The sequence below is a fragment of the Sarcophilus harrisii genome, chromosome 1 (assembly GCF_902635505.1).
Source record: "Sarcophilus harrisii chromosome 1, mSarHar1.11, whole genome shotgun sequence".
NCBI lineage: Eukaryota > Metazoa > Chordata > Mammalia > Dasyuromorphia > Dasyuridae > Sarcophilus > Sarcophilus harrisii.
The window spans coordinates 2,788,495-2,803,659 of NC_045426.1; positions in this window are offsets into that span (position 1 = coordinate 2,788,495).

The window sequence follows — 15,165 nt, forward strand, 5'->3', positions numbered from 1 at the left end:
TTGGGTTTTATTAATTAGAGACGGGAGATGGAAAAAAGGGGGGACGGTAGGGAGAGAAGGGGGAAAGAGAGGGGTAGAGGAGAGCAGAGCTAGAAAGCCCGGAGAGAAGAGAAGAGAGAGAAGAGAGAGAAAGAAGAGAGAAGAGAAAGAGAGAAGAGAAGAGAAAGAGAAGAGAGAAAGAAGAGAAGAGAGAGAGAAAGAAGAGAGAGAAGAGAGAGAGAGAAAGAGAGAGAAGAGAGAGAGAAGAGAAGAGAGAGAGAGAGAGAAAGAGGAGAAGAGAGAAGAGAGAGAAGAGAAGAGAGAGAGATGGGGACAGAGAGAGAGAGAGAGAGAAGAGAGAGAGAAGAGAGAGAGAGAGAGGGAAAGAGAGAGAGAAAAGAAGAGAGAGGAGAAAGAGAAGAGAGAGAGAAAGAGAAGAGACAGAGACAGAGAAGAGAAGAAGAGAAGAAGAGACAGAGAAAGAGAGGAAGAAGAAGAGAGAGAGAAAAGAGAAGACAGAGAGAAAAGAGAAGAGAAGGAAGACAAAGAGAAGAGAAAGAGAGAAGCAGAGAGAGAAGAGGGAGAGAGAGGAGAGAGAGAGAGGGGAAGGAGGAGGGGAGAGAGGACAGGGGGCCCAGAGGGGGAGCAGGAAAGAGAAGCAGAAGGGGAGGGGGAGACAGAGGGGACAGAGAAGAGAGGAGGACAGGAGCCGGGGGAGCCAGAGCGGGGAGGGGAGACGAGAAAGGGGGGACAGAGGAGGGAGGGAGGTTGGTGGAGAGAGGGAAGAGAAATTGAAGGGAAAGGGCCCAGAGGAGAAGGACAGGGCAGAGGACCCAGAGAGAAAGGGAAGGCCAAGGAAAACCCCAGAGAAGACCAGAGAGGGCCCATGGAGGAAGGGGACCAGGAAGAAGAAAGTTCAGGAAGCCAAGAGGAGAAACAGGACCCAAGGGCCAAGGAAGAGAGGGGAGACCCAAGGGAAGGAGGGGGAGGAGACCCGGGAAGAAGAAGGCCCAAAAGGAGAGGAAAGGGAGCCCAGAGGCCCAGGGGGGAAGGAAACAGGAGGGGGGGGTTGCCCAGGGGACAGAAGAAAGAGAGAAGGGTAGGACAAAGGGACAGAGAAGAACCCCCAACAGAAGGGGAAAGTAAGAGAAGGACAGGAGAAGGGAAGCCCCCAGGAGCAGAGAGGAGCAAAAACCAGAGGAGGAATGGAGGAAGGCCAGGGGAGGTCCGGAAAAGCCCCGGGGATAAAAAAAAAAAAAAAAAAAAAAAAAAAAAAAAAAAAAAAAAAAAAAAAAAAAAAAAAAAAAAAAAAAAAAAAAAAAAAAAAAAAAAAAAAAAAAAAAAAAAAAAAAAAAAAAAAAAAAAAAAAAAAAAAAAAAAAAAAAAAAAAAAAAAAAAAAAAAAAAAAAAAAAAAAAAAAAAAAAAAAAAAAAAAAAAAAAAAAAAAAAAAAAAAAAAAATTTTTTTTTTTTTTTTTTTTTTTTTTTTTTTTTTTTTTTTTTTTTTTTTTTTTTTTTTTTTTTTTTTTTTTTTTTTTTTTTTTTTTTTTTTTTTTTTTTTTTTTTTTTTTTTCAGGAAGCAGCATCCGTGGGCAGGAGGGCGCAGGCAGCCGGTGCCCCTGGCAGCTCATTTCTGCAGGCTGGCAGATGGGGAGAGCAGAGAAAGGGGGTCACAGAGGCCAGGAGGGCAGCTGCTCTCTGGTCGGAGAGACGAGCCCCTGGACATTCTGACCTTGCACAACCTCTGACACTGTGTGACACTCTCAGGGTCCCAGCACGGAGCCAAGGTCACAGGTTACACCTCCTGTTAGCTCTGTTACCTTCATGCAGAGAAAGGTCTGCTTCTTAATCTCGGCCAAGGCCACTACCTTAACCCCAGAGACCCAGCCATCCATCCGTCCATCCGTCCATCTGTCTGTCCGTCTATCGGTCCGTCCCTCCATCCCTCCGTCAAGTGGCTCTGCACCAGGTCACAGAATGAAAGTTCAGGAAGCCAAGACCTGGCTAGAAATCTTGCGGACCCACAGCGGCTCAAGGACAGAGTCAGTCTGTCGGCATTGACCCAAGGGGAAGGAGTGGGGTTGAGGCCCCCTCATGACCCTGGGGAAGCCACAGTTTCCCAACGTGCCCAACAAGGACCCGATGCTGAAAGTGACTGCGCCGCATCCTGATGCTGGGCCCAGGGTCTGCTGGGCCAAGTGCTTCCTTCTACAACACGGCAGCTCCCTTGGGGCTCCCCCTTTGGGGTCTGCCCAGCCCCCTCCTCCTTCCTTGGGGCCCCACACTTCGTCTTAAGAAAGAGGAGAAGGGGCCCGAGTCTGACATTACAGTTGGATTCACCGGCCCCGACCTGCTCTCCACCAGATCCCGTGACCCCCATTTTACAGAAGGGGAAACTTGTGACAGATTCTGGGCCCTGCCCAAGGTCACATGGCTAGTAAGTGTCAAAGGAAGCCTTCCCAGCTCCCGGCCAGCAGAGAGCCCTTGAGTCAACCCTACCTCCACTTACAGAGGCAGGAACTGAGGCCCAAGGTCCTAGGGGAGAAGCCTTCCCTGTGCCCCCTAAATCCTACTGCTCCCCTGGGGATCACCTCCAGTTTTTTGCAGAAATGATTCCTACCTGGGTGCATGGGAACATCTTGTGCTTCTATAACAGACTTACTGCTGTGCCCCCACCTGCGCCCTTGGATGGAGGCTGTTGGGGGCACCGACTGCCTTTCGCCCTCCTTTGCCTTCCCAGTGCCTGGCACAGTGCTGGGCACACAGTAGGTGCTTAATGCTGGCTGACTTTGGCCCCCTGACTCCGGGTGAGCTCCCTGGTGCGGTGCCCGCCTCCCCGGCCAGCCTGCCCATCCCAGCGTGATTAACCATCTGCTAGAGCCACCTCTGCAGCTGCCCTAGAGTCCCCAAGGCTGGCCTGGAGGAGGGGCTGCCTACCAGCCGGGGCCGGGCTCCCGTGCCTGCCTTGGCAGCACCAGTTTGGGCAGCAGGAGGGACTTCCCAGGGCACGTTAGGGGCTGGCAGACCCCAGGCCTGTGGAAGCGGCCAGCGCGCCACCTCCACCTCGCTAGTCTTTCTTTTGTCCCTCTCTGCCAACCACTGCCAAGTGTGTGCTGAGCTTCTCCCAGCAGCGCCCGTCCACGTCTCCTCAGCCCTCCCAACTGCCAGCACCTGGCTGCGCCTGAGAGCTACCCCGGCCCGCCCTCCCTCGCACCCGCGCTGTCTTGCCCATCCCCTCCTTGGCCATCGCCGGCTCGGGGGCCATCGCGCCCCGATCGGGCTCCCTTCCCCCAGCTGCTCTCAGCACTGTGGCCAAAAAGCCTTCCATGGCACGAGCTGCCCTCGCCGAGGGTCCTGGGACCTCCCAGGAGCCCCGAGGGCCCTCTGGCCCTGGGCCGCTCTCAGAACCTTCTTCTGCCGATGGCAGGGGCCTGCGATACAGTGACTGTTTTCATCCTCATCCTTTGGGAAAGGAGGTGATTTTCAGCTCATCTCCCTTAATCTGGCCTCCACCGCCTTGCCTGCACTGCCTCCACATCTCTATCCAGCTGAATTTCCTGAGTTTGTTTCCCCACTTTTTCTCTTGCTTATTTTCTTTTTTTTTCTTAAAGCTTTTTATTTACAAGCTATTTTATCTTATAGCAAAGTTGCTCCTCGCCAAGGAGCTCCAAAGTGGGTTTAAAGGGCATGGAGACGTCACCTGGAAAGGGCCCAGACCATCCCTCTTCGGGATGACTTGGAGCCAGAAGACACGGCTTTGAGTTCTGGCTCCGTCACTGGGTGACTCTGGGCAAAGCGCTCAACCTCTCTGAGTCTCGGTTTCCTCAGCTGTAAAGTAACTTAAACTCATGATCCTAGGATCCAATGAGAAACATTTCCAGCTGCATCTGTTGACCCTCATGTGACTGAGGGAAAGAAGAAAAGGCGAGAGGCTGTCACAGAAGAACCCACCTCTTTGCCAACTCCCTAAAAAAAAAAGAAAAGAAAAGAAAGAAAAAGAAATGGCCCCAAAAGCAAAACTCCAGCAATTATCAAGAGAAAAATGCTAATTTACTCAATGAACAAACCAAGGAAGAAATCTGACCCAAAAGTCAAAATCCCAGAGAAAACCGTGAGAAAATGGTCCCAGAGGCCCACAAGCTGAGTTAGAGTTTTCTCAAGACGTGACAAAATGGCACTAAGGAAAGGAAGGAACAGAGCTCGAACCAGTGTCGTGAGAAGAAGAAAAGGAAAAACTGAGTGTGACTCAGGAATGGCAGGACAAGACGAGCTCGAACCGCAAGGCTCAGAAACGCCCGTGAAGAGCACGAGGGAGACAACGGGGCCATTCCCAGGGGGACCATCGCTGCTGCGGGAAATATTTCAGGAAATCACATGGGAAAATTTCGTAGAACTATTGAAAACCAAGAAATGGGGGCAGCAAGGTGGTGTGGTGGAGAGAGCCCCAGCCCTGATGTCAGGAGGACCCGAGTTCAAATCCAGCCTCAGTCACTTAATACTTCCTAGCTGTGTGACCCTGGGCAAGTCACTTAACCCCAATTGCCTCAGCAAACAAACAAACAAACACAACCCCCCCCCCCAAGAAGTGATTAGAAATAGAAGTCATAGGATACCAAAAATTATAAACACCCAATTTAGCTCACTCACCATTGGGGAAGAGGAAAAGGAAGGGAATAAGTGCTTACTGTGTGCTGGACCCTACCCTGCGAGGCAGATGCTGTTATCCATATTACAATTGAGGAAACGGAGGCAGGAAGAAACCTCAGGGTCTCAGGCAGGTAATAAGGGTCTGAAGCAAGATTTGGATTCAGGTCTTCCTGATCCTCGGCAGGCTGGCCGACGAGTTAAGAATTGTTTTTATATTTTTAAGTGGTTGAAAAAAATCAAAAGCAAAATATCATTTTGTGACATGTTAAAATAATACGAAATTGTCATTTCCTTGCCCACAGACAAAATGTCACTGGCGCACAGCCCGCCCGAGTCCTTTACAGCGTGTCCCTGGAGGCTGTTGCGTTTTATCGGCCACCTCAGGTCCCGGGGCCTCGGAGCGCCCCACCCTGTCGCGGGGAGGCTCCCTGGAGATTTTGTGGCATTTGTTATTGCAAGGGGATCCCCACCGTGTCAAAATGACAAAAGTGGCCTTGAATGACGCACAGTCGGCGCAGATTATTTTACTATCGGGCTTGATGACAAACATCGTGTTTATTAGGCAAGGTCGCCGGAGCCGGGCTAAAGGAACTTTACGGCGGCAACCAGAGTGTGCCCCCGTCACGGTATCCTCAGCTGGCCCGAAAGTAGCCTCAGAAAATGTGGAAACTTTAAAACGTAATTTCTCATCCCAGCGGGATGAAAACGGGAGAGGAGCCGCAGCCAGAGAGAGTTTCCGAGCGGCTCATTGGGTAAAGGAAAGTCACTGACTTATGGCTAATTAATTAAAGCCTGTTTGTTTGTTTGTTTTATTTAATAGCCTTTTATTTACAGGTTATATGTATGGGTAACTTTACAGCATTAACAATCGCCAAACCTCTAAAGCCTGTTTGTTAGCAGCAGCAGCCGGAGAAATGTGTCCAGAGCAAAGATCCGGTTGAAGCCACTTAGCCTTCAGGCTCAGTCAGTCGTCGGGCCTGGCAGTGAGGGCAGGATCTGGCAGCCCCTCTCTGCAGAAACCACATTTTCAAAGACGAAATCCGTAAAATCTCACCAGGGATCAGCACCAGCAACTCCCCCAAGTCATGCTGATGGCGAGGAGCACCAACTTTGAAGCTAAATGAAGTCAAATAGCGGCTCTCTAAAAAGAATCCCACTCTTCTCGGTAGTAGCGCTATAGTTTAAACATTGTACTCATTATTATCTTTTCAAATTGTTTACTAAGCAATTCGTGGAAATTTGAGTCTTCTCCTTTGAGTATTGACATAAGAGCCTCATTTCCCTTTGGGGTCCACAAAGGCCACAATATTGACTATCCCGCCCTTAGAGGAGGTTTACAACCTTTGCTTGAATCTAATGTGAACCAAGAGGAAAGGCATCATCTGGTTTGTAAAAAGCGAATTTCACAAGAGTTTCTACGGGAATTAGAATAATGCTAAGCGTTAATCTAGAGCACAAAAGATAATTGGAAAAAACAAAGCTGATTTTGGTCCATGAAGGAGAAATGGCTCAATAGCAGCTTTTTGGTGAAACTGACAAGAGGAACATATCTGCCGGTTGAAGGGTTTTAATATTTGATATTTGGTAAATATTTGGTAAATGAGGGTTTCAGAGAAGTCACCCCAACATGGATTAAACGCGACCACATTTTGTGGTCATAGAATGCCATAGTTAGTCTTGAGGGGAAAAGGGAGAAAGGAGTCCAGGAAAAAGTGAATTGGTTCTGAGTGGACCAGAGACAGAAGGAAACACAAAGAGACAGAGAGAGAGAGAGAGAGAAAGAGAGAGAGAGAGAGACAGAGAGACAGAGACAGAGAGTGAGACAGAGAGACAGAGAGAGACAGAAACAGAGAGACAGAAACAGAGACAGAGATACAGAGATAGAGACAGAGAGATAGACAGAGACAGAGAGAGAGACAGAAAGACACAGAGAGAGAGACAGAGACAGACAGAGACAGAGAGACAGACAGAGAAAGAGAGACAGACAGAGAAAGAGAGACAGAGAGACAGAGACAGAGACAGAGAGAGAGAGAGAGAGAGAGAGAAACAGAGAGAGAGAGAGACAGAGAGAGAGACAGAGACAGACAGACAGACAGACAGACAGAGAGAGAGACAGAGAGACAGAGACAGAGAGACAGAGAGAGAGAGAGGTGGGAGGGCATCAATATCAGGCTATTTATCCTCTGGGTATACTATTGAGAAGCTTTGTGGACGGGGCCTGGCGGAGGGGGGTGGTTAGAAATTCAATTTGGCTGCTGAGCTGAGGACGGATTGGAGGAGGGGAGACCCCGTGTGAGGGTCCAGGGTCTGGGCTAGGTGAAGGGAAGGAGCAAGGGCAGACCCCTGTCTGTTCGTTTCTGACAGATTACATCAGAGATAATTAGAGAACTCCAGGAGGCTGGGGACAGGGTGAGGGGGGAGCAGAGGGGAGATCCCAACGTTGCTCCAGACGAACGGCTCTGAGGTGACAAACCACACAGATTGTGTAGGGGGTTGCTTGTTATCTTGGGGAGGGGGGAGAGAGGGAGAAAACACTGGAACACAAGGAACTGCAAAGCTGAATGGTGAAAGTATCTTTGGGTGTATTAGAAAAATAAAATACTGTCAAAAATAAAATTCTCATTGTATTGATGAAGAAAATAATAAAGAGCCAGATAACAAAGGGATAGGAGAGCAGGCTTTAGAGTCAGGAGTTGGGTTAGAGTCATTAACAGCTTTTACCTCAAAGAACTGAGCAGTAAAAAGAGAGAAAAGCTGGATTGTATCGGGGAAATCAAATAAGACGTAGATGTGAATAGATGATGAAAAAAGCAGCTTTGATAATGGTTATTAAGAAAAAAGTGAATATATACTTATATATTTATATTGTCAAAATATGTATATATATAAATAGTTTATATACATGTATAAAATTGGTTTTGTGAATATTCTGTGTATTTCCAAATATAAGTATATATACATTATGTGTTTCCGATTGACATGTGTTCCATATGTATATATGGAAAATATACATACATTTTGTAGATACGTGTTTCCATATATGTATATACATTATGTGTGTATGTTTGGAAATGCACACAGAGCACTCACAAAACATATTCGGAGCACAAAGACTTACGATAACTTCAGATGGGCAGAAATTGTACATACTACATTTCTCAATGATAATGCTATAAAATTAGTCATTGAAAAGGAAAATATAATCAAATGACTCAAGGTTACGTGTAAACTGAAAATTATTAAATGATGGCCAGGCTAAACTAGAAATTATAGAAACAATAGTTATTATATATTAAAGATAATAACTATAAATAGAACATATCAAAATTTATGGGATGCAGCCAAAGCAATACTCGGAGGCAAATTTACGTTCCTTAACACTCATATTAGCAACAAAGCAAAAGGGGAAATTAAAGAGCTGAGTTTGCTTTAAAAGAAATTTAAAAAATGAACAAATTAGTGTGTCTAAACCAAGAACAAAGGAGGAACTTAGTTTTAAAAAATAAAAGGAAAACTAATAAAACACATGAGAAAAATTCAATAGATAATAAAACAAGGAACTGTTTGTAAAATGATGCATAAAATCAGGAAAAGAAATTACTAGTGGGATAAACAGAAGAGAAAATGAACAAATTATCAGTTGTAGAAAAATGGAAAGACAGATCACAATGAATGCAAAAGAAACAAAGAAAATAATCAGAAATTAATGAATATTTTTGAAAAAAACAACATGAAATACCTCAAGTGATACAAATTGCCAGAAGCTACTCTAAATAAATAACTCTTAGAAGGAGAAATCACTTGGATCATCAAGGAGCTATCACATAAAAAGACCTAGGACCAGATGATTCACACATAAATTCTACTGAATGTTCAAAGATCAAATGATCTTGTGATATATGAACTGCTTTCAAAAATAGAGAACTATGATTATCTTCTCTATTCGAAAAATATGGTTCTGCTCCTCAAACACAACAGAAAGAGAAAACTACACATCACTATCAGCGATGAATATCATTTAAATAATAAAAGGCCACAAACAAAAAAGTATATCATATGAGCAAGTAAAATGTATGCCAGGAGTATAAGTATGATTTAACAGTAAGAAAATGATTATTGCAAGCCATCTTAATAAGAAAAACCACAATAACCTGTGGATACATAAAAGCCTCTGATTCATTATGATGTCAATATATGTTAAGCTATAAGAAAGTCTAAAGACAGAAAGTCAAACTATAATTGGTCGATAAGCACTGACTGAGCACATGCTCTGGGCTAGACACTGTGCTAAGTGTCAGGGGTACAAAGAAAGCCAAAAAAAAAGTCTCTTTTCAAGGGACCAAACGGTGGGAGAGACTGCAAACACTTAGGGACAAATGAGTTATGTTCAGGACACATGGGAAGTCTCCAGGATAAAGGTGGCAAGGCTTCCTGTAGAAGGGGAGGGAGGCTCCAGCCAGCCTTTACCCTCTGCTCTTTCACCTCCATCAGGAAGCTTCTTAATCCTTCACTTTCTGCCTTCCCAGTGGTGACTGAGGCCGATGACATTTCTCCCAGAAACCCTAATTCCGACTTGTGATTCATCCGGCCCGGCATTGCACACGATGTTCTCTGCTTGTGAGTTAAGTCAATTAGGTGACAACACGAAATCTTGGCCAACTCCTTTTCCAGTGGCAAACCAACGGTGCTCCGTGTCTGCTTCTAATTGCCTTTGACTGGCCCGTGGCTCTGGGAGCAGGAGGATCCGGGGCTTCCTTCTTCCTGAAGACTCATTTTGTTGTGATCTGTAGTGAATGAAGAAGAAAGAGACCCCGCCCCGGAAGCTGCTGTCTCCATAATGGGGAAAATGTTGGTGTTTTGGTCTTTAGCTCCTCTGGTAAATCTCCTTCAGGAGATCCTGGGCTTCAATCATGGGTCCCAGCGCTCTCCACTGGAAATGGCAGCAGTAGCCATGGGAGCCAGGAAGAGGTAATGAGCAGCAACCTTGGCAGGTCGAGCCCCAGCCAGCACTGCCCCATTTGGAGCCATGGTAGGAGTCAGCTGCTCATTCCTCCCCCATACCTGAGCATGAGCGGGTGGGGGGGGGAGGGGGGAAGGGGGGGAGCGTCAGCAGAGCCACTGAGCTCCAAGGCGGGTAACCTATCACTCTGTAAAGACCCATCCCCTCCCAGCCATTCACCCATCACCGACCCCCCACTATGTGCACAGTGGACTTCATGAGACTCTGTGAAGAGGAAAGGGCAGCCAGAATCAGCAGTTGCCCAACTACAATTGTGTTTTATCCTCGCCCTGTGTGTGTGAGAGGAAAACGTCCCTTCACTTTTAGGGAGAACACTCTTGTAATTGCATTCTCACCATTCCACTTAAATCAATAAACACCTTTCCTAAAAGCTGGAGTCTGACTGATTTATTGATGGAGAGGAGGACACTGGGAGGGGCCCACGAATGCCAGGACTAGAAACCGAACTGTCTCCCAAGCTGAGTGGAAGTTGAACAAATAGCTGGGGAGAGGATGCTACATAAAATATTCAAAATGGGTCAAGTATTTGGTCATTTGTTTACACACACACACATGCACAATTACTTAAAGAAGACTTAGATATCCAACACACATGGCTGGTAAGAGCGGAATCGTTGCCCAAATTGTCTTTATAGAGTTAATGTATAATACTTTGGGGGCTTATTCCCTCAACTTGCACAAGCGGTGGCAGATTGTGTCTCCGGAGAAGCAGTTTCTCCTACTTTCAGGGTCCTAAGGAAAACCCTGTCACCACCTTTCTAACACCGGCTCATGAACCCCTACCAGTGTTTCCCTTTAACATTCAGCCAGTAGACGCAATTCTTTAATAAAGGCATTCCCTCAAATGGCAGAACAAGAACAGTAGTTAAAATCCATACTCCTCTAAACCAATGGGATATTCTCCTAAAAACACTTGTAATGGTTTGGTGGGGGGGGGATAGAATGGACATAAACTTCAAGTGAAAATTGGGCATGGAAAAGAAAGAGCCAAGCCAAACAATACATGTTTATAATAGCGATTTTGCCTTTCTAAATATGAGGCAGTGAAAGGGAGACATAGAAGAGAGAAAATTTGGTTGATTTTCAAAATTCAATTAAAACCATAATAGAATATAATGTGTGTGAGGCCCATGGGTGAGGGATACACTCGGCCAAGGGAACTCCCAACTGCAGTTCTGCAGGACCTCCAAGGCTTCCTCTGGAGGCTGGGATTTTAATCTGGCACCTGAAGCCAGAGGGCCCAGAAGGCAGAGATAAGGGGGATGGGGGCAGCCTCAGTGGGGAGGGGGGAGTACCCTGTGCAAGGAATGGCCGGGACACTGTGACTGGGTCCCGGGGTACAGGGCGGGGGGGTGGGAAGTGCCGGGGCATGAAGGCATCACGGACTTTGTTAAAAGCCAACCAGGGGATTTTGTATTAGATCCCAGCCGGGTTAGGGAGTCGCCGCCAAGCAGCTCCTGCTCTTCTCCCCACTCACATGGTCACCGAGCTACCTGGGGCCCTCCTCACCTTGGACCAGGATGCTTCACTCTCATTAACAAAACCCAAATCTCTCCATCAGTTGGCCATCCCTTCCCTCTCCGATCCGCCCTTCGTGCAGCTGTCAAATGGATCTTGTCACTCCCCTGGTCAAGAAATGTCCTGTTCCATTTAAGACAGAACCCAAGCCCCACGTCTCTACTTAAAACTTCCCATAATTGGATTCCGGCTGCTCTCCCAGACTCATTACTCCCGACTTCCCTTCAAGCCCACTACATCCAGCCAAAGGCCGACATCTGCTTCCTGGCCTGGATTTCTCCCTGACTCCCCTTTCTCCTCCAGCTCCCAGAATCCCCAGTCTCCTGTAAGACAGCTCAAGGGCCACTTCCCAACTAAAAGACCTTTCCTGGCCTCCCTGCCTGGCCCTTTCTCCCTCCCCAGAAGCCACTGGGACATCATCAACTTGACTTTGCTTCTCTGTGTCCAAGTGACTCCCTGGAGAATGTCAGCTCCGGGAAGGCAGGCGCTGTTTGAGCTCCTTCTTTGTATTTCAGGCTTCCAACCCAGGGGCTGACATACAGTTGGATCTCAATAAATGCTTGGGAATATTAACTGTGAATAAATAAAGTAGCCATAAAATGCAGAGGAAGAAACCCGAAGCTGTGAATGTCAGTGGGTATTAGAGAAAAAACCCCACCATTGGAAGGGTGACTTCAGCTGCAGGTCTGTAATTATATTACAATGAAGCAATTATCAAAATTATCTTGTTCTGGATAAAAAGAAAAACAATAGATCAGTGGAACAGAAGCCAGCATCAAAACGAAAGGCCTACAGCCTTTGAGTGTTTGATGACTCCAAGCTCACAAAGAACAGGAAAACAATCGTCGGTCTATAGAACTAGTAGAAAAAATGACTCAACAGCATGGCAGTAAATGGGGTGCAACCCCCTCCTCACTTCCTATATCACCTCACTAGACTCCAAATTAATTGATGGCCTAAAGATAAAAGTGAGAGTGAGTGGAATGATAGATCTATTTCACATTGTGAAGAGGAGGAAAATACTTAGCTCTTTAATAAATAGAATAAATCATAGGAGACACGTTAAATGGATTTGATTATATAAAAATAAAGAGTTTTTGCATAACAAAAGCAGCACATCCAGAATAAGAAGGAAAGAAAGAAAAGGTTGGAAAACAACTTTGTTATAAATATTTCGGACCCAATACAGAAACCCCCAATCTTTCAAGCATTTATACCCATTTGTAAGAATAAGATAATTAGGACAAAGGGCACAAATGGGCTATTCTGAAAAGAAGCAGCACAAATCATAAATAAACTACAATAGCTATAGGACTACGGCTTTGTTAGTCTGGGCAGTCCCCCCCCCCCCCCCCCCCCCCCCCCCCAGTGCAGAGTTCAACCTGTCTACAATTTACCACAGCTGCTGCTGTGCTGGAAAAAAGAATCCACCCCCTTGCAGCCACTGTTGCCGATTCTCTTTGAGCTCATCCAGATGGGTTTGATCCCAGCTCCGGCTCCAAGCCCTTTTGGCTGGGCGGCCCGGCCCTGCCCAACCCATCTTGTGCTCAGTTGTCAGAACCTCTGAGAGAGAGCAGCACCCCCTCTTCCCATCACCTAATGTTAAAAATGAGACAAGGAGGAGGAGGTGGGTCAAGAAATGATTCCCCCCACACTGTTCAGCCTCCAAGAAGCAGAGAAATGCCCATCAGACCCACCTGAAATGGGCCGAGAGAGTTAAAAGTGAGGATGATGCTGGCAGGGCTGAGGAGAAAGAGGCACGGTCATGATTCAGCCTTTGTGAGAGGTGATGCTGCCGGTCTCACTAATGCTGGGGTCCACTTAGAACTCTGTGCCAAAGAAATCACCCGTCCAGCCTCTACTCAACTTGCAACCCCATCCTTTCAGTAAATTAGGGTACAACCACGGGGACTCCAATCCGATGCATTGCCTAATAGATCACTTCCCACCTTCTCTCCTGCGCTTTCCCTTCTCTACTCTTAGATAGTCACCACTGCTGTGCAGACCCCCTCTCCTCAGCCCTGACCTCTTTCTATAGCCTTCGAGGTGGTCTCCTGGCCTCCTGTCACCCCTTCTCCCGACCATCCTCCACTTGGCTGCCAAGGTATAGCTCTGACCGTGTCTCTCTCCCAGAGTTTATCCCGTGGACTCTGGGTCCTCAAAAAGATTCTCCATCTCCTGACTCTGCTTCCTTGCCCTGGCTCAGGTGCTCCTACTGCTTGCTTTGGGTTTCTTTCCTTTCTTCCTTTCTTCCTCCCTCTCTACCTCTTCCTCCCCTTTTCTCTTTCTTCCATCCCTCCATCTCTCTCTATCAATAGTATTTTATTTTTTCCAATTACATGTAAAGATATTTTTCAACGTTCATTTTTAAAATAAGATTTTCAATTTCAAATTTTTCTTCCTCCCTCCTCCCATCCCCACTCCCCAACATGGCAAGCAATCTGATTTAGGTTTTCATGTACAATCACGCAAACACCTTTCCATAATAGTCATGTTGTGAAAGAAGAAATAGAACAAAAGGGAAAGTCACAAGCAGAAAAGTGAAAATCGTATGCTTTGATCCACACTCAGACTTCATAATTTTCTCTGGACGTGGCCAGCCTTTTGCATTATAAGTTTTTTGAAATTGTCTTGGATCATTGTCCTGCTAAGAGCTAAGTTAATCATAGGTGATCATTTCATACTGTTGCTAGTACCAGATACAAGGTTCTCCTCATTCTGATCATTTTGCTCACCATCAGTTCATGTAAATCTTTCCAGGTTTTTCTGAAACCTATCTGCTTATCATTTCTTATAGAAGAACAATAATGCATTACTTTCATATACTACAACTCATTATTCCCTCAACTTGCACAAGCGGTGGCAGATTGTGTCTCCCGAGAAGCAGTTTCTCCTACTTTCAGGGTCCTAAGGAAAACCCTGTCACCACCTTTCTAACACCGGCTCATGAACCCCTACCAGTGTTTCCCTTTAACATTCAGCCAGTAGACGCAATTCTTTAATAAAGGCATTCCCTCAAATGGCAGAACAAGAACAGTAGTTAAAATCCATACTCCTCTAAACCAATGGGATATTCTCCTAAAAACACTTGTAATGGTTTTTTGGGGGGGATTTAATAAAGGCATTCCTTTGCACTAATTTATGGGCATCCCCTCAGTTTCCAATTCTTTGCCACCACCAAAAGAACTGCTATAGCTATTTTTGTACAAATAAGGCATTTCCCCCTTTTAGGAGGATGTCTTTGGGATAGAGAGCTAGCAAGGGTATTGCTGGGTCAAAGGGTATGCAATTTTACAGACCTTTGGGCATAGTTCCAAATTGCTCTTCAGAATGGTTTGATCATTCACCGCTCCACCAACAATGCATTAATATCCCAATTTTCCCACATCTTCTCCAACATTTATCTTTTTTCCTTTTCTATCACATTAGCCAATTTAATCAATGTGAGGTGATACCCCAGAGTTGTTTTAATTTGCACTTTTCTAATTAATAGTAATTTAGAATATTTTTTTCATATGACTATAGATAGCTTTAATTTTTCATCTGAAAACTGCCTGTTACTATATCCTTTGACAATTTATCAACTGGGGAATAACTTAGATTCTTATAAATTTGATTCGCTTCTCTATATATTTGAGAAATGAGGCCTTTATCAGAAATATCTGTTATACAAATTGTTTTCCAGCTTTCTGCTTCCCTTCTAATCTTGGTTGCACTGACTTTGTTTGTACAAAACCTTTTTAATTTAATGTAATCAAAATTATCCATTTTGCATTTCATAATGTCCTCTATTTCACGTTTGCTACTCTTCATAGATCTGACAGGCAAACCATTCTTTGCTCTACTAATTTGCTTATAGTATCACCCTTTATATCTAAATCCTGTGCCCATTTTGACCTTAAGATATCTTGGTGTATGGTGTGAAATGTTGATCTCTGTCTAGTTTCTGCCATACTGTTTTCCAATTTTCTCAGCAGTTTTTTGTCAAATATTAAGTTCTTA